At 43.3% G+C, this 24914-nt stretch overlaps 1 protein-coding gene and 1 non-coding gene across 2 annotated transcripts in view; both read left to right on the top strand.

Annotated features, from left to right (window-relative positions):
• LOC124798823 (monocarboxylate transporter 12-like) overlaps positions 1-24914 on the top strand; it is a 661199-nt gene that overhangs the window by 554607 nt on the left and 81678 nt on the right. The gene's annotated exons all lie outside the window — the stretch shown is intronic.
• On the top strand, positions 21730-21802 carry Trnaa-cgc. Its single transcript has one exon. It is a non-coding gene; the product is annotated as a tRNA-Ala (tRNA).

Here is a 24914-nt window from a genome sequence, read left to right as displayed (position 1 = left end):
TTGTCAAAATGAAACACTAATTATGAATTGAAATGTAAAAACATTTTATTCAAAGTACTGACCATTGCTTTCTATACATTTTGACAACATTTCTGGCAATTTGTGGACACCACGCCGATAGAAACGTTCGTCTTTTGAAGCAAACCAATCAGACCCCCAATTTTCGACTTCTTCGTAGGAATCGAAATGTTCCTCAGCCAATGCGTGTGCCATTGGTGAAAACAAATGGTAGTCGGAAGGGGCCAAGTCTGGTGAATATGGCGGGTGGGGTAGCAGCTCCCAGCCAAGTGTTTTGATTGTATCCTGAACCAGTTGTACTTTGTGTGCAGGTGCATTGTCGTGTAAAAAAATTACTTTGCCATGTCTTCTGGCCCATTCTGGTATTTTTGCGATCAATGCATTGTTCAAATTGATCATTTGTTGTCTCTAGCGATTAGTATTCACAGTTTCACTGGGTTTTAGAAGCTAATGATACACCACACCTTTCTGATCCCACAAAACACAGAGCATTGTCTTCTTGCCGAATCGATCTGGTTTTGCAGTCTATGTTGATGGTTGTCCCGGATTAACCCATGATTTTTCCCGTTTAGGATTCTTAAAAGAAATCCATTTTTCATCGCCAATAACAATTCGATGCAAAATTTATTTTCTTTCACGTCTCTGAAGCAAAATTTGACAAATGGTTTTTCGGTTTTGCATCTGTCTTTCATTCAATTCATGTGGCACCCATTTTCCACACTTTTGGATCTTTCCCATAGCTTTCAAACAGTCAGAAATTGTTTGTTGTGCAACATTTTGCATTGCTGCCATTTGCTTCTGACTCAAAGTATCATCTTCATTCAATATTGCTTGCTATTCAGCGTCTTCGAACTTATTTGGTGGTCTTCCACGTTCTTCATTTCTTACACCAAAATCATTATTTCTGAACCATTGAAACCATCTTTTGCATGTTGCTTCTGATAGAGCATCATCACCGTAGGCCTCGAAAAGCATTTGATGCGACTCTGCAGCACTTTTTTTCAAATGAAAACAAAAAATTAATGCTTTCCGCAAATCATCACTTTCTTGTACAAAATTCGGCATTGTTAACACGATGAAAACATATGATGTTGTTTGTTGCATGACTTGATGTCTACTAAATATCTTTGACAGATGTCAAACCAAGCAACAAAAAAAAAAAAAAATTAAGGCTCGTTCATAACAAATGTTCCCTATCGTCACATTTGTATCTTAACGTTCATTTCATACCGGTACACCTGGTAAATAGGCAGCAGGCGGAAGGATATCCAAGCGGCACTTGGTGAACACGTGACCCTCGGATGTAACCCAGTGTCGCAAAACTGTGCAACTGTCGTCATTTCGTGTGCTCCCTGTTGGCGACACTGGGACTTGCAATGGTGCCTGGTAGAGGCTTGAGTCTCAACAAGCGTGCTCTTATGTTTATCGATTGTGTTGCTGCCATACACGTGGTGTACTTACGTTTCTCCGCGCATGTGCTGTCTGCAGTGGAGAAGCACCTGCGGCACGGAGCAAGTATACCCGCTGGTCGCGGGTGCTGTGCTTGAAGCAGAAGTGTCCGGCGAATGGCCGTGTATAATAAGGTTTGCACTCGGAAAGCTGCTCAGTTTCCAGCTTGTATCGTGATCCACGATGATCAAGGTCCACAGGAGTACTTGTGGGCCTATATGGAACAGAGACGTCGACTCTGACCCAGAAGACAGGAAACACCTGACGCTTCAGAATGCATTTATGAGACAGATTTTTGGAACAGTGATGGATGGAGACGACTTGAGGCAAAGGAAATACCGCAAACTGCAGGAGTTGCATAAATTGCTGGACTTTGTGACAGTGACTAAAGGGAGGAGACTGATGTGTGTTGGGCACGTAATGCGTGGAGATCAACAGGTAGGTAGTGGAAGAAGGTATCAGACGTAACAGACAAAGGAGAAGGCCATGGCTGACAAGGGGACCCTCCATACTGTAAATCACGGATTTTGAGGCGCTTCAAATATGTTGTAGAGGCACTTACCCTGAGTACCCGGCTATCCGTTTTTTTAGCGACGGGCCTTGGTTTTTGAGAAAACCGAAGTTCATTGCGCAGTTTGTATACCCGTAACATTACAAAAAATGGTTCAAATGGCTCTGAGCACTATGGGACTCAACTGCTGTGGTCATCAGTCCCCTAGAACTTAGAACTACTTAAACCTAACTTAACCTAAGGACATCACACACACCCATGCCCGAGGCAGGATTCGAACCTGCGACCGTAGCAGCAGCGCGGCTCCGGACTGGAGCGCCTAGAACTGCACGGCCACCGCGGCCGGCCGTAACATTACATATATCCCGAACAAGTCAGCGTAGCGCAGCGGTACAGGTTCACGGCTACCCCGCTGGAGATACCGTGTTCGAATCCTGTTCCCATATATTTTTTATGTATGCAAGAGCGTCCGGAAAATTTGGTCCTAACGTTCAAAAACGAGTAGACAAATTAACTGGGAAATACAGAAATGTAGTCGTGTTCTGCACGAAATCCGGGAAGTTCCCGAAAGTGGTGTACGAAGAATTTTTGCGTTCTGTAATTCTTCTGTACGTGGGACAGAAATTTTTTTTGTACATTATCGATTCGGGGGGGGGGGGGGGGGGGGGGGGCAAACCGACTGAACTTTATAAGATCATCTATTCACTGATGAAAGGAAAGCGAGCACCTGCACCCTAAAAGTGCTCCCACCAAAGTTCACTCCTTATTGCCAGCCCGGCGATGTTTATTTTTACCGACAGGTGAAAATCTTCACGAAAATTATTCGGAGTGCTCCCGACTTGATCAAAGACAATAGAGAGAGATGGCTTCTAGGGAAGAGTCGATAAAATTATATTTACTAATCCTACATGAATTCAGAGCACCTAATTTTGAAAGCATGATTAGATACGCATGGTTCGCATCGAAATTAGCGGATGAAAGAGAAATCTTTCTGAATGCAAAAGAATTGTGTTTCCCAGTATCACTCATGAAGAAACCGTGCGCCTGCAAGACGGTTGCTTTCATAAAATGTGCGTGGTGCTGCGAAAATTGGTGCTTCGGTTGTTTCTATGATAAGCATCACCCACAATATTGTTGTGGCACATCAAGCAATGTGGACGATGAAAACTATGGTTTCATAATATCGTATGACAGAAAAAATTAATAACTGAAAATATCTTTATAATTTCGCACACCTTACACCGTTTATTGGTATTCTTTGAAATAAAATTGAAAAATTCTCTCGATTTAAAAAAAAATAAGTAATAGTTCACAAGCAGGATTCGAACACTGTACCATCAGCGCAATAGCCGTGAACTTAAACCACCGCGCTGCGCCTACGTACTTGGTACAGATGTAATGTTACGGATATGTAAAGCACGCAATGAACTGCAAAATTGATTTTCTCAAAAACCATGGCCCGTCGCTAAAAGACGGATAACCAGGTACTCAGGGTAAGTGCCTCTACAACGTATTTGAAGCGCATCAAAATCCGTGATTTACAGTATGCAGGGTCCTCTTGTGAGATTAGCTGACAGGGTCAGAGAGGATATAAGTATAACGGGGATAGTTGGAGAAGAATACACGGACCGAGGGAGACACAGGAGGAAGACTGGAGATCCCAAAGACTGGCTGCAGTTCGTGTAGCCAACCTAGTAAGTAAATTAATGACAGCTCTATATGAGTTCGATGAAGTAAACCCAAAGGTACTTTCACATCTAACGATTTCGTCCCTTTAAAAGTGGTGCTTTCTTTGCAAGAAATTTCAATTCAGAAAAAAAATACTGTTTTAAAAGTGTTTGCCCGAGGATGTGAGAAGTAAATGCTACTGTAAGAACTATAAATCTTACAACTTTGCCAAAGTCGTAATTTACACGATATAAAATTCAAGTGTACATTCACCATTATTTTACTTAGCAATGCCGTTGTGAACTCAGGTCTGTAGGGTAAGTCCGGGAGAGTTTCTATGTTTTTCAACTTTTTTGGCTTCTGGTAGCATAATAGTATAGTGTCGTATAAATTTAAGTGCAACATATTATTGAGGCATTGCCACTTAAAATGCAAGAGAAACAATAAAATGAAAATATTCATGAGTGGTCCTGTCGCCCAAAGGTGTGTGTGTGTTTGTGTGAGTGTGTGTGTGTGTGTGTGTGTGTGTGTGTGTGTGTGTGTGTGTGTGTGTTTGAGATGGACCAGTGTTCTGAGAGAGATGGACTATATACAGAAGAAAAGACAATACATGACGAAATGACAATACATGAAGAAAAGAATCAATTAAAATTTCATAATTTCATTTGGAATATGTTTTTAATTAATATAAAATTATACTGTTAAATATTTTAGTCCAAAGCAATATTATCAGTTTATTGTAAAACTTGATTGAACAGTGGGCATTTTAATGAGTTGTAGTTTTTTTAAAACCATTAGCCTGTCTTTCTCTCGCAACAGCAATTACATTTGTTACCAAATGTTGACCATCGTAAACAGACATCACACTAAATCCAATGACCATTTTTATTAGTTTCGTAATATAATGCACCACAGCCAACACATTCATCCTCATCTCACTCATCAAAGTTATTTACATAATCTTCTACAATGTCGGTACCTGATGAACATGGTGAGGTATTTGCAGTGTTTTCCTTATTGAGATTCTTTAGTTTGTTTTTGTCTTAACTAGTATTTCTCTTTGGTGATCTTTTTGTGGTCTTTTTCTGTTTCCTTTGTTTTCTTATCTCTCTTTCTTTTATTATTTCAGTATTTTCAGCAAAGTTTAGCCCTTTACTTAGAGTTTCTGCCTTCCTCTTAAAACTCATGGTTCTCTCAATAGAATAGTTTTGTCTGCGTTTATATTGGCTCTGTTTGACGTCGATCCCTTCTTGCCTGTTGGACGATGTGGCGGTCATTTGCAGCTGCAGGTGACGGTGGTCGACAACCTCCTCTCCATCGGACCTGTGGTTTGGGAAACCCCGACGCGCATGAACCGATTCGGCGAGCAATACCTGACTTCTGGGCGACACTCGTCACACTTCGTCCTTCTTCCAATTTTCCGATGATTCTTTCCCGTGCGAAGTAATGCAATTGTTGTCTACTGAAGAACTCTACCACAGCGCACGGTAGCTTTTCGTTGATTGATACGCACTGTCTTTCCCCGTTCCTTCACCTGATTTGTGTTGCGGGTCCCGACCTATTTGGCGCTGTAGTTACGCAGACCTGACGCCATGTGACGTCCTGCTGCCTGTGCCCGATGAAAGACGTCTGGTAACATGCCCACGCACTTTCATTCGTTTCCACTAAGCGTTGTCTATCACGCCCTTACATATTTAGGGGCAGTGTATATAGCCGGCAGATCTAAGTGGCGAATGTTGTCAAGTGAATGTGGTATACTTTCTCTTGTACGTAAACGCTGCATGTTGTGGACTGGAACCAGAAAGTCTCCTGTGTGACTGCGCGTTATTAACATGCACGCGTAGCAACCTAGTCCTGTTTCCAAAAGCCATCCTATAAACTAAAACCTGTCGCGTTGATTATTCACTACACCGTTAGCCAAACAGAAATAATGGAACAGAGCGTTTTGTTAACAAATTTCGTGTATTTTCTGCAAGTGGCTTTTCTTAATGCATAGAGAAATAGTGCTACCCATGCGAACCATATTCAGTGATGAGCCAAAACCTTATGACCACCTGCTTACTAGCATGTTTGATACGAAACGAAATATATCACTGATTCTTCGTATCAGGGATCCGACAGTTTGTTGGTAGGGCTTGTTGAGGTATGTGGCATTAGGTGCATACGGACAGGTCATGTAATTCCCGTAAACAACGGGTCACTGATTTGCGTACGTGGTGATGGCTCCCGATAGCGACCCAAGTGGGTTCTATAGGATTTTCATCAGGCGAATATGGTCGCCGAGACATCCAAGTGAGTCCACTATAATCCTCCTCAAATCACTTTATCACGGTTCTGGCTCCGACAAACGGACAGTTGTACTGCTCAAACAGGACATCGACGTGGGGAAGACATCAAGCATGAATGGATGCATGTGGTTCGCAGCTGTCAGCGTGTCTTCGATTACTACCATAGCTCCCATGCAAGAGCAGTAGAATGTCTCTCACAACGTAACAGTGCTTCCACCAGCCTGTGTTCGTGGCGCGCTGCACGTTTCGAGTTGCCGTTTGTGGAGACGACCATCCACCTAGTGTAGCAAAAATGTCATTTACCCGAAGAGCCGACTCGTTTCCATTGATCGACGGTCGATTCGCGATGGTCCTGTGCCCATGGCAATCATAACTGACGATTTCATTGGGTCAACATGTGAGCACGTAGGGGTTGCCTGCTACGGAGCTCCATGTTCAAGAATGAACGACGAACGGTGTGCTCCGAAACACTTGTACGTGCAACAGGATTGTGCTCTTCCGGCAGAGATGCCACAGCTCACCATCTATCCTACTTTACAGAGCAGACAAGCCTCCGACTCCACTTTCTGTGAAGAGTCGTGGACGTCCAACCACTTAGAGCCTGCTGGTAGTTTCACTGTCCTTATACCTGTTTCCGTAGATGCTCACGACAGTAGCACGAGAACACTCGACCAGCTTCACCGTTTTAGAGATACTTGTACACAGGCTCTGCGTAATAATAATCTCCCCGTTGTCAAAGTCGCTTATCTCAGTGGATTTCCCATTTGCAATCCATACCTACGGTAGGGTGATCTCCCGTCCTACCGAGCGAGGTGGCGCAGTGGTTAGCACACTGGACTCGCATTCGGGAGGACGACGGTTCAATCACGTCTCCGGCCATCCTGATTTAGGTTTTCCGTGATTTCCCTAAATCGCTTCAGGCAAATGCCGGGATGGTTCCTTTGAAAGGGCACGGCCGATTTCCTTCCCCATCCTTCCCTCACCCGAGCTTGCGCTCCGTCTCTAATGACCTCGTTGTCGACGGGACGTTAAACACTAATATCCTCCTCCTCCTCTCCCGTCCATATATGCTCCGCTTACGTACGTCTGTTGCTGCGTCACGTGCCCGCAACGCCTCCGGACGGCATCCAACGTCGTGGTGGGCAGTGGTCGTAATATTCTGGCTTATCAATGTACATGGTTCGCACGGGTAGCGCAAATTATGTACTGCGAGAAGATGTGTCTGTCGGAGTGATAATAAACTATATACACAAACCTTCCTCTTGAGTCGTTGTACGTATCAGTGAAAACCGTTCCAAAACTTTTACAGTAGTTCCTGATATTGTCCGCCACACACAGACATGACAGGGGACTTCATTTTAACAACATTTATAGACACTGGTCAAGTTTCGCTGCCCCCTGGAGCTGCAGCGCCTGTTTACTGGTTTTCCAACCAGATATCGTCATCTCTGTAGCTGACGAGCTCTTAGCTCCTATCACAACCACGAGACGCTACTCCAAACGATAATTAAATATGGCTCAGGTAACAATACGTATATTACAACCTCATCATTACAGTAATTGTAAATTATATACACAAACTTACCTCATTAAAGAGTCTGTCTGTTAGTGTAAACCGTACCGAAATCCCCACAGTAGTTCCTGAGATTGGCATTCACATATAGACAGAAAAAAGCGGCGAAGGACTTCTATTTATAATATATACACTGTATCCCATTTATCTAGACCACCCCAAATAACTCTTTGTCCAGAATGAAATTAAAAATGTAAAAAGCAAATCTTGTTTAGCTACCAGGGGGCTTTAAGCAGCATTACTTCCTTTCCTGTAACTGTATTCGTTACGAAGATATGAACAGCAGCACGTCTTTTCTAAATAGCAATGTATGTTCTTTATTCGGAGTTCTACTTATTCAAAAAAAAGCATCACAGTGTTTTATTCATGTAAACATGACGTAAAAAGTACCATAGTACATGCACACGTGCTGAAAATAAGAAAACATTATTTCATTTACTATTCTGCTAACTTACATTCTCCGTGTGTGAGTAGTGGTTTAGCGTTCTCATTGTTGGTGTACTCTGTACTCAGAGAAACCTTCAACTGACGGCGCTTGACTGAATGACCGGCGTACCTTTTCCTTGTTGCCGTTTGCCTACTGTCAACTCCAGCAATTAGACGATTCACGTTACACGAAGTACTTGCACAGTGTGCTACTACAGGAAAGTTAATTTCTCTTACTTTTTAATAATGTTATGTTTAGATGACTGGTACACTGTGACACGTTTCCGAGCAGGTCTTGAGGAGAGGAAGTGGATTACCGAATAAAAACGTGGATTGCTACTTAAAAAAAGAAGTAATTCTGTAGATATCTCTGTAACGAACAGAGTTACAAGAAACGCAAATGCTGCTTAATGTCCTCCTTGTAGCTAAACATCCGCCTGATGCATTCTCTCTCTCTCTCTCTCTCTCTCTCTCTCTCTCTGTGTGTGTGTGTGTGTGTGTGTGTGTGTGTGTGTACGTTATATACACTGAGGTGACAAAAGTCATGGGATACCTCCTAATATCGTGTCGGATCTCCATTTGCCCGGCGACGTGCAACAGACCGTCGTGGCATTGACCCAACAAGTCGTTAGAAGTTCCCTGCAGACGTATTGAGCCATGCTGTCCCTACAGCCGTCCATAATTGCGAAAGAGTTGCCGGTGCAGGATTTTGTGGACAAACTGACCTGTCGATTACATCCCGTAAATGTTCGATGGAATTCTTGTCGAACAACTGGATGGCTAAATTATTCGCTCGAATTGTCCAGAATGTTCTTCGAACCAATCGCAAATAATTGTGTCATCCATAAAAATGCTATCGTTGTTTGGTAACATGATGTCCATGAGCCGGCCGAAGTGGCCGAGCGGTTAAAGGCGCTACAGTCTGGAACCGCACGACCGCTACGGTCGCAGGTTCGAATCCTGCCTCGGGCATGGATGTGTGTGATGTCCTTAGGTTAGTTAAGTTTAAGTAGTTCTAAGTTCTAGGGGACTTATGACCACAGCAGTTGAGTCCCATAGTGCTCAGAGCCATTTTTTTGATGTCCATGAATGACTGCAAATAATCTCCAAGCGGCCGAACATAACCATTTACAGTCAATCATCAGTTTAGGTGGACCAAAGGATCTAGTCTATCCCATGTAAACATAGCGCATACCATTATGGAGGCACCACCAGCTTGCACAGTGTCTTGTTGACAACTTGGGTCCACGGCTTCGTGGCGTCTGCGACACACTCGAACACTACCGCCAGCTCTTACCAACTGAAATTGGGACTCAACTGACCAGGGCACGGTTTTCCAGTCGTCTAGGGTCCAACCGATATGGTCACGAGCCCAGGAGAGGCGCTGCAGGCGATGTCGTGCTGTTAGCAAAGTCACTCGCGTCGTTTGTCTGCCGCCATTGCCCATTAACGCCAAATTTCGCTGCACTTTCGTAACGGATACGTACCTCGTATCCCCATATTGATTTCTGCAGTTATTTCACGCAGTGCTGCTTGTCTTAAAACTGAGAATTCTACGCAATTGGCGCTGCTCTCGGTTGTTAAGTGAAGGCCACTGTGTCACACCTGGTGAGAGGCAACGCCTGAAATTTTGGATTTTTGGCATACTCTTGGCACTATGTAGCTCGGAATGTTGAAATCTCTAACGGTTTCCGAAATGGAATGTCCCATGAGTCTAGCTCCACCTACTATTACGTGTTCAAAGTCTGTTAATTGCTCGTGTGCAGCCATAATCACGTCGGAAACCATTTCACATGAATCAGGTGAGTATACAAATGACAGCTCTGCTAATGCACTGCCCTTTTATACCTTGTGTACTCGATGTTACCGTCATCTGTACATGTGCATGTTGCCATTCCACGACGTTTGTCACCTCAGTGTCTCTGACTTGATGCTACGTTATCTGCTCCAGTCTGCGTTATTCTAACGAACCTTGACCAAGTGCAGCAACAGTTGCCCGTACTATGAAACGATATCTCTCATTATGACAGCTGACATCTGTGGCATCGCCTCTATGACAAATCCAGGTCCGCATTGTACCTAGAGGAGGTAATAGTAGATATAGGAATTGTTGTCTAAGTATGTCTGTAGGTGTATGACGTTGTGATTATGGTACCGTGTGATCAGGGTCAATTCAAGTGTAAAATCTGTGCGATATGTGAATAAAATCTCATTTGTATTGGTCTGTCGCTTCATTGTGTTCGTTTCCCATTTTGCACCATTGTACTTATTAACATTGTTTAGCTCTATTCCCTTACAATATCCGTCTGCCCCGACACTGTTTACAAGTTATCGATAAAAACAATGTTGTATGATACTTTAAGGGGGGGAAAAATCACCGCTGCTGACAGTCCCAATGGTAGAAAAGAAGAAGCAAATGAATTCCACACACAAAATGTCTCGTATTTATGGTGGAGCGTACACGTTTGCGTTACTACGCACGAGTGCCGTTTGCTGGGTTGACACTGAGAGCCCGCCGTTACACTGCGCCTGTAGGCATTAGCTGGGGCGGCGGTGAGGCGCGCGTTAATCGCGTTATTCGCTCGTCGGACACGCAGCAGCGCGGAACAGTCGCTCTGCGTGCAGCCAGCGAGAAGCGACCTGACGCTGTTACCGCGCCGCCCTGTGCCGAGGTCTCGGTCAACATTTTGTGTGTGGCCAGGACGCTGCCTGGAGCGCAGTGCGACCAGGATTGGTCAAAAACGCGCTAACTTCCGCCGCCAGAGCAGTGTCATTAGCCCCCCCCCCCCCCATAACACCGTACTTTATCTCTGCGAGCTAGGGTTGGGGGTTATCGCTGAAACGACCAGTGTTCAGTTATATTGATATTTTTTTGCAATGCTAGTTTCATCTGACTTTTAAAACCGCTCAGACTAATCGGTTTCCGAAATAACCGATTTTCGGTTTTTTATTCGTATGAGGGTGAGTCAAATTAAAACCTTAAAATCGTAATAACGAATCGAAATTTCAGCCGTTATCGTGTAGGTTGGTAAGCGTGCTACAAATAGCATGCAGAATGGCGTGTAGGTGGCAGCATAGTGCAGATGCACACATACCGTCGCAGTATAAATATGGCCGCCCCACTAGCAACTTGCACAAGGGAAAAACAGCGTTCTGGTATTCGGTTTTTACGTAGTGAAGGTGTGAAACCTATTGAAATTCATCGACGAATGAAGGTTCAGCACGGTGATGCATGTTTGTCACAGCAGCAAGTCTACGAATGGAGTAGCAGTTCGCAAATGGTGTGATTTCAGTGGAAGATGCTCCTCGCCCAGGTGAGGCGCAACGAGTTGTGACTCCACAGAACATTGCAGCAGTTGAAGCCATAGTGAAGGAAACCAGCCAAGTGACCCTGAGTGACACTGCAGCATGTTTACAGATTAGTCATGGGTCAGCACACCACATTGTGCATTATGTCCTCCAGTTTCACAAAGTGTCTGCAAGATGGGTGCCACGGCAGCTGACTCCTGAAATGAGAGAACGGCGTGTTGATGCTTGTGAAGAACTTCTTCGGCGCTTTGAACGAGAAGGTGATGGCTTCCTTGCAAGAATCGTTACTGGGGACGAAACCTGGGTTCACTTCCACCAACCGGAAACGAAGAGAGCGAGCAAGGAATGGCGCCATTCCTCATCACCAAAACCAAAGAAGTTTCGAACACAACCATCTATAGGGAAGGCTATACTGACTGTCAGCAGGTGTCTTTTTGCAACATGACAGTGCAAGGCCCCACACTGCCCGTACAACAGTTGCAACAATCACAGACCTGCATTTAAGTGTATTCCTCATCCACCATACCAGACCTTGTCCCAAGTGATTTCCATATGTTTGGACCACTCAAAGACGCAATGGGAGGAAAGAAGTTCCGTTCTGATGAAGAGGTACGCCACACGGTGCATGAGTGGTTGTGCGGACTACCAACAGAATTTTTTTAAAAGGAATTTATGCACTTTGTAAGCTCTGGAGGACTCTCATTTGACTCACCCTCGTATTATTTCCTGAAATCGAACAAAGATTGAAAAATTTTGACTCCCTCAGTTTCAAGATACGTAGAATCAAAATATTAAGTTACATATGCAAATAACATTGGGCATAGGCTACAACGCAGTCTCATTTCCTTTTCAACCAATTCCTCATTTTCATGTTGAGGGACATGAAAGGGAAGCAGTGGTTGCAAAGAGAGTGAGACAGGGTTTTACCCATCACCGATGTTATTCATTATGTACACTGAACAAGCAATAAAGGAAACCAAAGAAAAATTTGGAATAAGAATTAAAGTTCAGAGAGGAGAAATAAAAACTTCGAGATTTTTCGATGGCATTGTAATTCTGTCAGAGACAGACTTGGAAGAGCAGTTGAACGGAATGGACAGTGATTTGAATGGAGAATGTAAAATGAACTCCAACAAAAGCGAAACAAGGATAATGGAATGTAGTCGAGTTAAATCAGATGGTGCTCCGGGAATCAGATTAGAAAACGAGACACTTAAGATGTAGATGAGTTTTGGTGTTTGGGCAGCAAAATAACTGTGATGGCCGAAGTAGAGAGGACATAAAATGTAGACCGGCAATAACAAGAAAAGCAATTCTATAGAAGAGAAATTTGTTCACATGGAATACAGATTTAAGTCTTAGGAAGTCTTTTCTGAAGGTATTTGTCTGGAGTGTAACCATGTATGGAAGTGAAACATGGATAATAAATAGTTTAGACAAAAAGAGAATAGAAGCTTTCGAAATGTGGTGCTACAGAAAAATGTTGAAGATTAGATGGGTCGATTACGTAACTAATGAGAAAGTAGTGAACAGAATTGGGGAGACAAGAAATCTGTGCCACAACTCGACCAAAAGAAGGGTCAAATGGCTTTGAGCACTATGGGACTTAACATCTGAGGTCATCAGTCCCCTAGACTTAGAACTAATTAAACCTAACTAACCTAAGGACATCACACACATCCATGCCCGAGGCAGGATTCGAACCTGCGACCGTAGCAGTCGCTCGGTTCCGGACTGAAGCGCCTAGAACCGCTCGGCCACAGCGGCCGGCGCGCTTCTGTTGCAGCGTCTGCCTTTGGAGTTGTGCTGAGCATCTCAATGATGCTTTCGCCCTTGCTAGATGAACGAGTAACAAAACGTGCAGCTGTCCTTTGGATCTTCTCTGTTTCCACTGTCAATCCCACCTGGCACAGAACACAGTCAAATACCTGATATTCAAAAATAGGTCGAACGAGGGTTTTGTTCGCTACCTCCTCTGTGGGTAGACTACAATTCCTGAGGATTCTTCCATTGGATCTCTGTCTGGCATCTGCTTTACCTGCGATTAATTTTATGTGATCGTTCCACTTTAAAAGGTTCCGTTGGCATACTCCTAGATATTTAATGGATTTAACTGTCCCAATGATTGTCCTGCAATCGTGTAATCATACAATAATGGTTATCTGCCTGCTTATGAACAATTATAGTTGTTTATGTTGAGCGTCAGCTGCCAATCTCTGCGCCAAGTGTCGATTTTCTGCAGGTACTCCTGCATTTGGCTACAATTTTCTAGCGCTGCGACTTCTCGGTGCACAACAGCACAAACCGAGAAGTCCGTAGCTCGTGGTCTAGTGGCCAGCGTTGCTGCCTCTGGATCACGGTGTCCCGGGTTCGATTCCCACCCGGGTTGGCAATTTTCTCTTCCCAGGACTGGGTGTTTGTGTTGCCCTCATCATTTCATCATCATCATTCGTGACAGTGGCTATACTGGATTGTGTACAGAAATTGGACTGTGTAACAATTGGGACTTTCTATGGGCGCTGATGACCGCGCATCTGAGCGCCCCACGAAACAATCATCATCATCACAAACTGTGAAACGTTTCGTGGATCTTCTGGCGTAATCCACAGAGTTATTTACACTGATGAGCGAAAACATCATGACCAACTTCTTAATAGCTTGTTTGTCCGTCTTTGGAACGAAATACACCACTGATTCTGCGTTTCAGGGATCCGACAGTTTGCTGATAGATTTGCGGAGTATGTGGCGTTATATGTGTACCCATGGGTCGTGTAATTCGGGTGAGTAACGGGTTGTTGATTTGCGTACGCTGTGATGGCGCCCGATAGCGACCCAGATGGGTTCCATAGGATTTATATCAGGCGAATTTAGTCGCCGAGAAATCAACGTGATTCCATTATACAGCTCCTATACCACTGTAGTACGGTTCTGGCTCCGGGATACCGTCAATTATTCTGTTGAAGGATGACTTCGCCGACGAGGAAAACACCAAGCGTGAAGGGATGTAGGTAGATCGCAGCTGTCAAGCGTGTCTTCAATTACTACTGCAGGTTCCTTGCACGCAGCAGAATGTCTCCCATAGCGTAATACTGCTCCCACCAGCCTGCGTACGTGGCGGGTTGCACGTTTCGAGCCGCCGTTCACGCCAATGACGGCGTTAGTGGAGACGACGACCGGGCTAGGGTAGCAAAAATGTGGTTCGCCCAAAGAGCCGACATGTTTCCATTGATCAACGATAGAATTCCGATAGTCCGTGCAATCGCAGTTGACCGTGTCGTTGGATCAACACGTGAACACGTAGGGGTGGTCTGCTGCGGAGCTCCATGTTTAACGATGTACGATGACCAGTGCCGTCCGAAGCCCTTGTGCATGCACCATCATTGTGCTCATTCGGCAGAGATGCCACAGATCACCATCTATCCTACCTTACAGAGCAGACAAGTCCATGAATCTCACTTTCTATGAAGAATCGTGTACGTCGAACGATTTACCTTCTATGGTAGTTTTGTAGCATTACATGAGTGTGTCCAATATAGTCGGATCAACTTTGCGTCACGTGAGTGTAGGGGAGTCGAAACAAGTAGTGACCGATGATGTCATATCAACTGAGATTTTTTTATACATGTAATTCATTTCTAAATTTTATTGATTATTTGCAGAGTAATGAATTTAATTGTATACAGCATTTAATAGGTGATGAGTTTTAATGAGATATAAATATGTTTTGACATAGCAAATCACCTTGTTGCATTATGCATGATATGTTTGCTCTTTGTATATAAAAAAAAATACTTCCGTGTAGCTCGAGTGCGCGATAAAGTAGTTGTCGAGTGCGGAGGATCTTCCGTAACTTTCATGAATGGACATAGAATTGTTAATTTACAACCCTGAGTTGATTTAAAAATTATTCTAGGGAGCCATGGCCCGACTTGGTGCAAACAAATCGCGCGCGAATTCTCAAATATCGGCGCAGAGTTTAAGATACGTGGCTGGATATCGGGCGTTATCGTCGTCTGTAGCGTTCAGTAACATTAACCGCAATTGTCCGCCCCGATAGCTGAGTGGTCAGCGTGACGGATTGCCGTCCTACGGGCCGGGGTTCGATTCCCGACTGAGTCGGAGATTTTCCTCGCTCAGGGACTGGGTGTTGTGTTGTCTTGATCATCATTTCATCCCCATCCGGCGAGCAGGTCGCCCAATGTGACGTCGAATGTAATAAGACCTGCAATAAGGCGGCCGGACCTGCCCCGAAAGGGGCCTCCCGGCCAATGACGCCAAACGCTCATTTCCATTACCGAAATTTACGGACATTAGCTTGATAATAACTATCAAAGGCTTATATAAGCGGCATAGTAATCGTCTTGATGCTTAAAGCAAGCGGGAAGCGATTTACTGACGGGATACGACAAATATTAATCATTGCATAGTCAGCTTGTTGATACGTTGCTTAGCAACTCATAAACGGACAGTGATAGAATTACGATGTTTTAATTATGAATGACCACTACACACACATTAGGAACTAATTAATCTGTGAGTGACTTCTAGACTGGACGACATTTTATTTCAGCTAACACGTAATTGGTATTAATAAACTACTTTCGAGGTTGAAACGTTGTGAAAGGAAATGATCCTGTAACAGTCGCTTGTGGTACGCCCTGGTAGTTCACAATGAATCCGGCATGCATTTTCAGATCACTATTTAACCAAACCTGTGTTACCTTCATGACAATATTATCGGGCAAATTGAGACATCTGGCTCGCATCAAAAGTGAACCCCCCCCCCCCCCCCCTAGCAGACACTGCGCTGCTGTTAGCCCACTCGCAAAGGACGCAGCACATAAACGGACACTTACTTCACACGTACTGTATTTCAATGCAATTAAATTAAGGCTAACAGGCCTCCTCTCCGCCGTCCTCTTCCAATACCTTTCGCGTCCCTCCCCACCCATCTTCACCGACTCGCTCAGAAGACAAAATGTACAGCAGTGGAAATCAATATAATGGCATGGATATTTGCAGGAAAATTAACATTGTCTGCTGGAATAGCTGTGCACAGTGTTTTTCAATTACATGAGATCCAGTATACTGACAAATTGAGCCAAATGGTACCGCATTTAATGTCAGTAGTACAATACATAACAAGACATCAACGATTCAGATGGTAGAGTGCGGAACTCACTTTATAGATAGTCGGCCCTGCGTGGTGTTGCGTATGCCTGTGTTCTTTTACTGCAAATAGAAAACAGAAAGTATTAGTGACAGTGGGTGCTGTATACGTAAGTCCCGATTGTGACATGCCACGCGGAAAACTGTTATAATGAGATGAAAAAACAGAAGTTGGACCGCGCAAGGACATGACATCTACATCTACATCTACATGGTTACTCTGCAGTTCACACTTAAGTTCCCGGCAGAGAGTTCATCGAACCATTTATTACTACTTCTCTACCATTCCACTCTCGAATGGCGCGTGGGAAAAAGGAACACCTAAATCTTTCCGTTCGATCTCTGATTTCTCTTATTTTATTATGATGAATATTTCTCCCTACGTAGGGTGTCAACAAAATATTTTCGCATTCGGAAGAGAAAGTTGGTGATTGAAATTTCGTAAATAGACCTCGCCGCAAAGAAGACCGCCCTTGTTTCAGTGACTGCCATCCCAACTCGTGTATCATATCAGTAACACTCTCACCCCTATTGCGCGATAACACGAAACGAGCTGCCCTTCTTTGCACTTTTTCGATGTCCTCCGTCAATCCTACCCGGTAAGGATCCTACACCGCGCAGCAATATTCCAGCAGAGGACGGACAAGCATAATGTAGGCTATCTCTTTTGTGGGTTTGTCGCATCTTCTAAGTGTTCTGCCAACAAAGCGACAAAGCGCAGTCTTTGTTTCGCCTTCCCCACAATGTTATCTATGTGGTCTTTCCAAATTAAGTTTCTCGTAATTGTAATTCCTAGGAATTTAGTCGAATTGACAGCCCATAGATTTGTACAATTTATCGTACACCCAAAATTTATCGGATTTCTTTTAGTACCCATGTGTATGACCTCGCACTTTTCTTTGTTTAGTGTCAATTGCCACTTTTCGCACCATACAAAAATTCTCTCTAGATCATACTAGACCGTAAATTACAGCGTCATCTGCTAACAATCTAAGGAGGCTGCTCAGATTATCATCTAGATCATTTATGTAAATCAGGAACAGCAGAGGGCCTATGACATTACGTTGCGGAACGCCAGATATCACTTCTATTCTACTCGATGATTTACCGTCTATCGCTACGAACTGTGACCTCTCTGAGAGGAAATCACGAATCCAGGTTCTTAAGAGCTAATTTAAAGACAAACAGCGGAAGCTGTACTGGAAATCCTTATCAAGGCTCATTAAATACAGGAAGTTAGTTTTCTAGAGTTATTGGTTATCAGCAGTCTAATCTCCATAAGAATAACATTGGCGGAAGTGAGTTTTCCAGCAACAAACAGACAAGTAAAATAATAAACGGAGAAAAATTCTAAGTCGAGCAGTATGCAAAGAAGGTAAATGATCTGAGAACAGAGCATCGGGTGAGCATCAGCAGAAACGTTGGTGGAAGAGATGTTAGGATCTAGTCAGTCTTCTGTGCTGTGCTAAAGGTAACTCACGTTTTGCTTGGCTGAACACTACAATGAACTCGAACCTGTACACTGAAATGCTGGAGACAGAATTGATCAGAACGTATGAGGACCAAGGGAACTAAAGTCATAAGGTTCAACGAGATAATGCATCTGTGCATGTTTCTGATACAGCCAAAAGTGGTTTGAAGATAATGATGCCGATATCTTGCCGTGGCCTTCGCGTAGCCCGTACATGAACAGCTTGGGAAACCGGTGGGAAATACCTGCAAGGCGTGTTCATCACAATGGACGGTAATTTGAGGTCTTCTATGAGCTGAAAAGTGCAATATCGGAACAGACAGTGAGTGCCTTCATGCCAGTTTTCACACAGGAAATGAAAACGCCTGATTTTGTTACTCGTGTTATGAAAGAAAGTATGTACGAGTAATTAGCTCACGGTTGTGTATGTCTTATACGATACTACTACTTTCACAATAAATTGGATACATTATGCTACAGACATCGTACTATTACTTTCGCAGGGACCTACCTTTACACTGATTTCCACTACTGCAGCGGTTTGTGGATTAGGCTTGCGATAAACGGCACCTAACGTCTATCATAAGGATGACAATCATCATAGTTACTTGTCGAGCCACCTCCACAAAATAGACGTCGGTGACTCCCTAACTTGTTCGTGGGACTTAAACCGTCTTTTCTTTCCGTGTGTGCGGTATCGCAAGCAGAAAGCCATTTTAGGCAAGCGACTAAACAATTTTAAACACAAATATCCCGTAGTACCACCACTATGCTTGCACTAGAAAATACAAAAATTTGTAGTATCACGGTGGCCTTGTTTAAGAGGTTGGGTTGTTTGGGGGAGGAGACCAAACAGCGAGGTCATCGGTCTCATCGGATTAGGGAAAGACGGGTAAGGAAGTCGGCCGTGCCCTTTCAAAGGAACCATCCCCGCATTTGCATGGAGCGATTTAGGGAAATCACGGAAAACGTAAATCAGGATGGCCGGACGCGGGACTGAACCGTCGTCCTCCAGAATGCGAGTCCAGTGTGCTAACCACTGCGCCACCACGCTCTGTGTCCTTTTTTAAGGGACTGCAGTCTGCACGTACAACTGGGAGCTTATTCCCGTGGAGGGAGAGTTTCTATATCTTCCTATGGACTGATTGTCAGGCATAACTAAGTATTTACGTTACGGAAGCAATAACGTAGAGAGTATTTAAGGAGAACATGCTACGAAAATTGAGTTTGAACCCACATGACCACGGGCGCAATTGTAAAGTTATATACTGTAAAGTTATATACTGTAGATGGCGACGGGTATACTTCCACGTTCCAGACAGCATGTATAGTGTGTTGTCGAGTGGTAATGTGGTGTAAGTTGATAAGCTTAAAAACTGCTTTTGGAAACAGAGGATATTTTGACAATCGTAACTGACACACGTTACGTATTTCATGTACCTAGAACGATTCATAACGAGTACAGGAATATAATATGTTTGCTTAGCTGGTGTAGATACAAGCTACCTGAGCCTTTTTCTGAAAACAAGATGTATTTTCTGCTCTTCGAAAGTATTTTGATTGTTCAGCTGGTGAAGAACTACAGTGAAAATTATACTTCCGATTCTTCCGATTCACAATTGGTGCACAGTTTTCAATTACAGGGAACTCAGATTACATTATCTGCCGACTCACAATACTGAAGAACAAAATAAATCAAACAATTTTTAAAACAGAAAAAAAAACAGTAAAATACCTGCTCGAAGAATGGTGTTCACATGACCTAAAAATAAACATTAGACCACATCGAGAGCTGCCAGTAATATCGGATTGTAGTTTTTGTTACACTTATATTTTGTTCCAAAGAAAAAAGATACGCGTGTATACAGTAGAATTAAATTTTCGCTTGGTCAACCACCAACTGACAAGTGTACCAAAGCAACTTTTTCAATAAAAGGTGATACAGCTTTACACTATCAGCAAGAATAAATAATTGTGTTGCAGCGGAAATTTAATTTAAAAGCGACTGAGTTATCAGCTTACAGCCTCTGCTTTGGTAAACTTAAGATAGGTAAACTGATGTCATTTTCTGTATCATGCGTTTTTCTAATACGTTCTGCATGCGTTATGACGTAGTCTATGACGCTGAGTCATTGACACGAATGGACAACTGATTAAAAATTTTAAAAGAACGAAGTAGTTCCTTCCGCTGAAGCTCTTCTAATTAAATCTTTATTGGATCCTAGTTCTTCAAACTGCTCAACGGAAGGCTATGATTCATGATATCTTCTCTCGTTTTAACGTTAGACAGCCGTGCCAATAAACAGAAGTCAAGTAACTGTTTGATGGATTGCTGCGATAACTTTTCTGATGCGGAGCGCAATATAATGCGCCCACTAGCATTAAATGTGGATTATCGAAAATCCTTTCGAGATAAGGTTAGGAAATCTCATGGGCACAACAGTTACGACACATATTTTTAGCTTTATCAGCGTTATGTTTGTCATCACCTACAGGTGTTTATTCAACACAATTACGACGAGTGTGTAAAGTGTTTTGAAACGAGAAGACCTCTGTGTGGAGCTAATCTGTCCCATTTTCTCATAGTCTTAACCTTTGATACGTCTACCAATTTATTTAGCATTTCAGAAAATTCATGGACTGCTTGATCTGTGACCACGTGCCTGAAGACGTACGTATTTTACACGAGCAGGCATTCCAAAACAATAGGCAATGATTTTCTTCTTAAGTAGTACATTTAAATAAATATCATTGTAAGATGCTGATCTGTTATCATTGTCTTCATTTCAGACAACAACATCGGATTTATCTTCACTTATTATTTTTACGTATCCCTTTTTTCTTTTGTTCATCGAAGTCACAGGTCTTACTTCAAATAGTTTGTCTTTTTTTCGAACCTGGTTGCACTGGTCTTGCGTTTAAGATATTTTCGCAAGCTATTGATTCATGTCTTTTACATAGGTAAAACGAGAAAGAAAACATCTTTAGTTAACAGAAACGTAAGAAAACATAACGACGTAAGTAATATGCAAGCAATGCTAAATAGTTTCGTCTGATGGGCAACGAACAGTATTGTGTTCATATTGGAAGAAAGCAAACATTTATTTACGTATTCAGTTAACTTAATCACTACACATGGAATATTCGTGAGATGCTACATTGCGCATGTCAAAGATCTACTACACAGCTACCCCACTTGGCTCGTAGATTTTATTGTTGGGATAACATTGTACCAGCAGCAAAATAAAAGAGGTCCTCGAACAACTCGCTGAGTTTTCCTTGATTGTGAAGCTGCTTCACAGTGTTCCGATCGAGTAAGGTGGCGAAGCACTTGAGTTACTGGCTTCTTGCTGGGAACGAAATGAGTTCGAATCCCGCTCGGCCTTTGTGACTTAGTCTTGCCGCGGTCTCCTAAATTGCTGAAGGGTAGCTCCAAGCTCAAGGTTTCTTTCTTTCACTGTCCCCGTTTTAGTAAGTTCACCATTTCTAATGACAGAAGTCAAGATTGAAAATGAGAGGTGCAATTTGTGTTTGACGAAAAAACGGAGTTACAGAAACCAAAAATCAGTCGTTTTACGAAACAGTCATATCAATGCACGTGCTGAGAATATATTTCATACATTCAAAATATGAGATAATTGCGTTGCACGGAAAAGGTAGTGTAGTTACGTGAGTGTAATTTCAGGTCGGCTAGGAGAGGAACATATACACGCTCTTTTATCAAGCTCCAGTGAATGTAATCCAGCGGTGGCAACCAAAACACAGCGAGCACGCTCCGCACCAGTGAAAATAGCCGTTCTCACAAGTTTTTCAGTAATATCCTCTGTCTATCTAAAATGCACCACCGGGCGAGGTGGCGCAGTGGTTAGCACACTGGACTCGCATTCGGGAGGACGACGGTTCAATCCCGTCTCCGGCCATCCTGATTTAGGTTTTCCGTGATTTCCCTAAATCGCTTCAGGCAAATGCCGGGATGGTTCCTTTGAAAGGGCACGGCCGATTTCCTTCCCCATCCTTCCCTCACCCGAGTTTGCGCTCCGTCTCTAATGACCTCGTTGTCGACGGGACGTTAAACAGTAATATCCTCCTCTAAAATGAGAAAGAAAAAAAAAATCTGATCTTAAAAACTTAGTTTAAAACAAAGAGTTATTTCCAACCTTCAACTTGCTCAACGTCTGGAAAAGCGCACCCAATCAACTAATCAATTATCCGTAGAGAATTGTTTGTCATTACTATAACTAACGAATACTGAAGCTCTTGTTTCAATCCAGGTTTGTTAAACAAATTGTGTTTGACAATTCTGCCTTCTTCAAAACCCAAAACGCGCATCCAAAAAAAAAAAAAAAAAAAAAGTTCAAATGTGTGTGAAATCGTATGGGACTTAACTGCTAAGGTCATCAGTCCCTAAGCTTACACACTACTTGACCTAAATTATCCTAAGGACGAACACACACCCATGCCCGAGGGAGGACTCGAACCTCCGCCGGGACTAGCCGCAAAACGCGCATCCCTCTTAAATGGTTCAAATGGCTCTGAGCGCTATGGGACTTAACTTCTGAGGTCATCAGTCCCCTAGAACATAGAACTACTTAAACCTAACTAACCTAAAGACATCAAACACATCCATGCCCGAGGCAGGATTCGAACCTGCGACCGTAGCGGTCGCGCGGTTCCAGACTTTAGTGCCCAGAACCGCTCGGCCACCACGGCCGGCTCATCCCTTTTAACTACCCAATTGGAGAGAAGCAGTTTGTGTTTTCGAAAAGACATAGTTACAGAAAGCAAATCAGTTATTTTACGAAACAGTCATAAGAGTTCATGAGCTGAGAATAAATTTCATACATGCAAAATATGAGATACTTGCACTGCCCGGTAAAAGTAGTGTAGTCACATGAGTGTAATTTCTTGGTGGCAACCAGTCATTTGTTTTAGTGTTTCACTGCGGTTGCCTGAATGGCAATTTGCAAGGGTTTGTGTACGCACGGATATGATACATAACGCTGTTGCTGTCACATAGATACGTCTAGTTTCTTTATAATTGTGGTGGGATTTAGACAGAGAGGGACTCAAATGCTCACTAGGCGACGATTTTAGGTGATGACCATAGGCCAACGTAAACCTCACAAAATACGCTTTACTGGGGCCATAACGGAAATAGGTCTTGCATCTATGAAGCAAATATTTTATGTTTGTGACTAGCGTGCTCTCTCTGTTTACAGACATCTCATGGAAACTGTGGCCACACAAATGTCGCACATTGTTTGTCGTTCTTTTAGCTTATTATATGTTACCTTTTCCACCTTCTAGCTCTGTACATCTTCACAATTGTTTCCCACTATGGACAGTCATTGCTGCAAATACAGTAATGTCATGTGTTTCGTTGTGTACTATCCAGCTCTTTTCCAATCAGTTTCACAGGTAACTCATAATACTTTGGCTAACTTATCTCCTTTTTTGATATCAAGAAATCGCGGTGAAACAGTGATATTTGAACCCGAGATATTTGATTCGGATCCCTACGTCGAAAAGAATATCCGCCTATGTAATACGGCTAGTAAGTGTAGGAGTTACAGCAACGTACAGTAGTTGGTTAGGAAAATGTGCAGTATTTTCCAAGATGCAGTACCAATCTTCTTCGCAGTGTCTCATAGAGATGGGCCGTCGCAATACGGATAGAGGAATTAAGTCTTATAGCTGGACGTTGCTTTCCCATGCGGTGCTGTATAACAGCACTAACAGCACAAGCAGTACCAAGATGAACAGTTGATCCGAGTGAGAAGAATAGTTTACTGTCACATGCAATGTGACGTCGCTAGACAAAGAAGTCGCCGAATGAGTTGAAGAATTTCATGTCCTGACTGGCTTACCTTATAAAACACGATAAAAAGCGTGTGAATCACGTAAAAGATCCAAGTTGCTGACAAGAATAATACACAGAAGAAAGACAAAGAAAACTGAGAACGATCAGTTTGGGAAGGTAAAAGAGAAGCAGTTTTGTGACATTACGCATGATGATGGAAGCAAGACTAGGAAAAATTAGGAAACATTCATAGGATTTGTCGACCTAAAAAGAATGTTCGACAATGTGAAATTGTGCAAGATGATCGAAATCTTGAGAAAAATAGGAGTAAGCTACAGGGAAAGAATGTTAAAAACCTGTGCGCGATAAGGACAAACTATACGTTAGTACATTAAGATCTACTCAATCTTACTATAGCCCTGTAAATCTGAATAAGTACAAAAGTGGTCCCCGTGCAAAAATCCATAAACCGTGTGAAATAAATTTCTTACCCCGTATTGGTGTCATCTTGTATAACGCGTTGTTCTGCTCTCAGCACTACTAAACTAACTACAATTGCAAAAGCCAAAATGCAAGATACACTATGTGATCAAAATTATCCGGACACGTGGCTGAAAATGACTTACAAGTTCGTGGCGCCATCCATTGGTAATGATGGAATTCAATATGGTGTTGACACACACTTAGTCTTAATGACATCGTCCGTTCTTGCACGCATGCGTTCAATCGGGTGCTGAAAGATTTCTTGGGGAATGGCAGCCCATTCTTCACGGAGTGCTGCACAGAGCAGAGGTATCGATGTCGGTCGATGAGGCCTGGCACGAAGTCGGCGTTCCAAAACATCCCAAAGATGTTCTGTTGGATTCAGGCCAGGGCTCTGTGCAGGCCAGTCCATTACAGGGATGTTATTGTCGTGTAACCACTCCGCCACAGGCTGTGCGTTATGAGCAGGTGCTCGATCGTGTTGAAAGATGCAGTCGCCATCCCCGAATTGCTCTTCAACAGTGGAGAGCAAGAAGGTGCTTAAAACATCAATGTAGGCCTGTGCTGTGATAGTGCCACGAAAAACAAAGAGGGGTGCAATCCCCCTCCATGAAAAACACGACCACACCATAACACCACTGCTTTCGAGCCTTCGAATTTTACTGTTGGCCCTACACAAGCTGGCATACGTTCACCGGGCATTCGCCATACCCTCACCCTGACATCGGATAGCTTACGCCCCTTACACC

The sequence above is a fragment of the Schistocerca piceifrons genome, chromosome 5 (assembly GCF_021461385.2).
Source record: "Schistocerca piceifrons isolate TAMUIC-IGC-003096 chromosome 5, iqSchPice1.1, whole genome shotgun sequence".
In the NCBI taxonomy this organism is placed as follows: domain Eukaryota; kingdom Metazoa; phylum Arthropoda; class Insecta; order Orthoptera; family Acrididae; genus Schistocerca; species Schistocerca piceifrons.
Note: the sequence above shows the minus strand (reverse complement) of the source record. Positions and strands in the feature narration are given on the sequence as shown.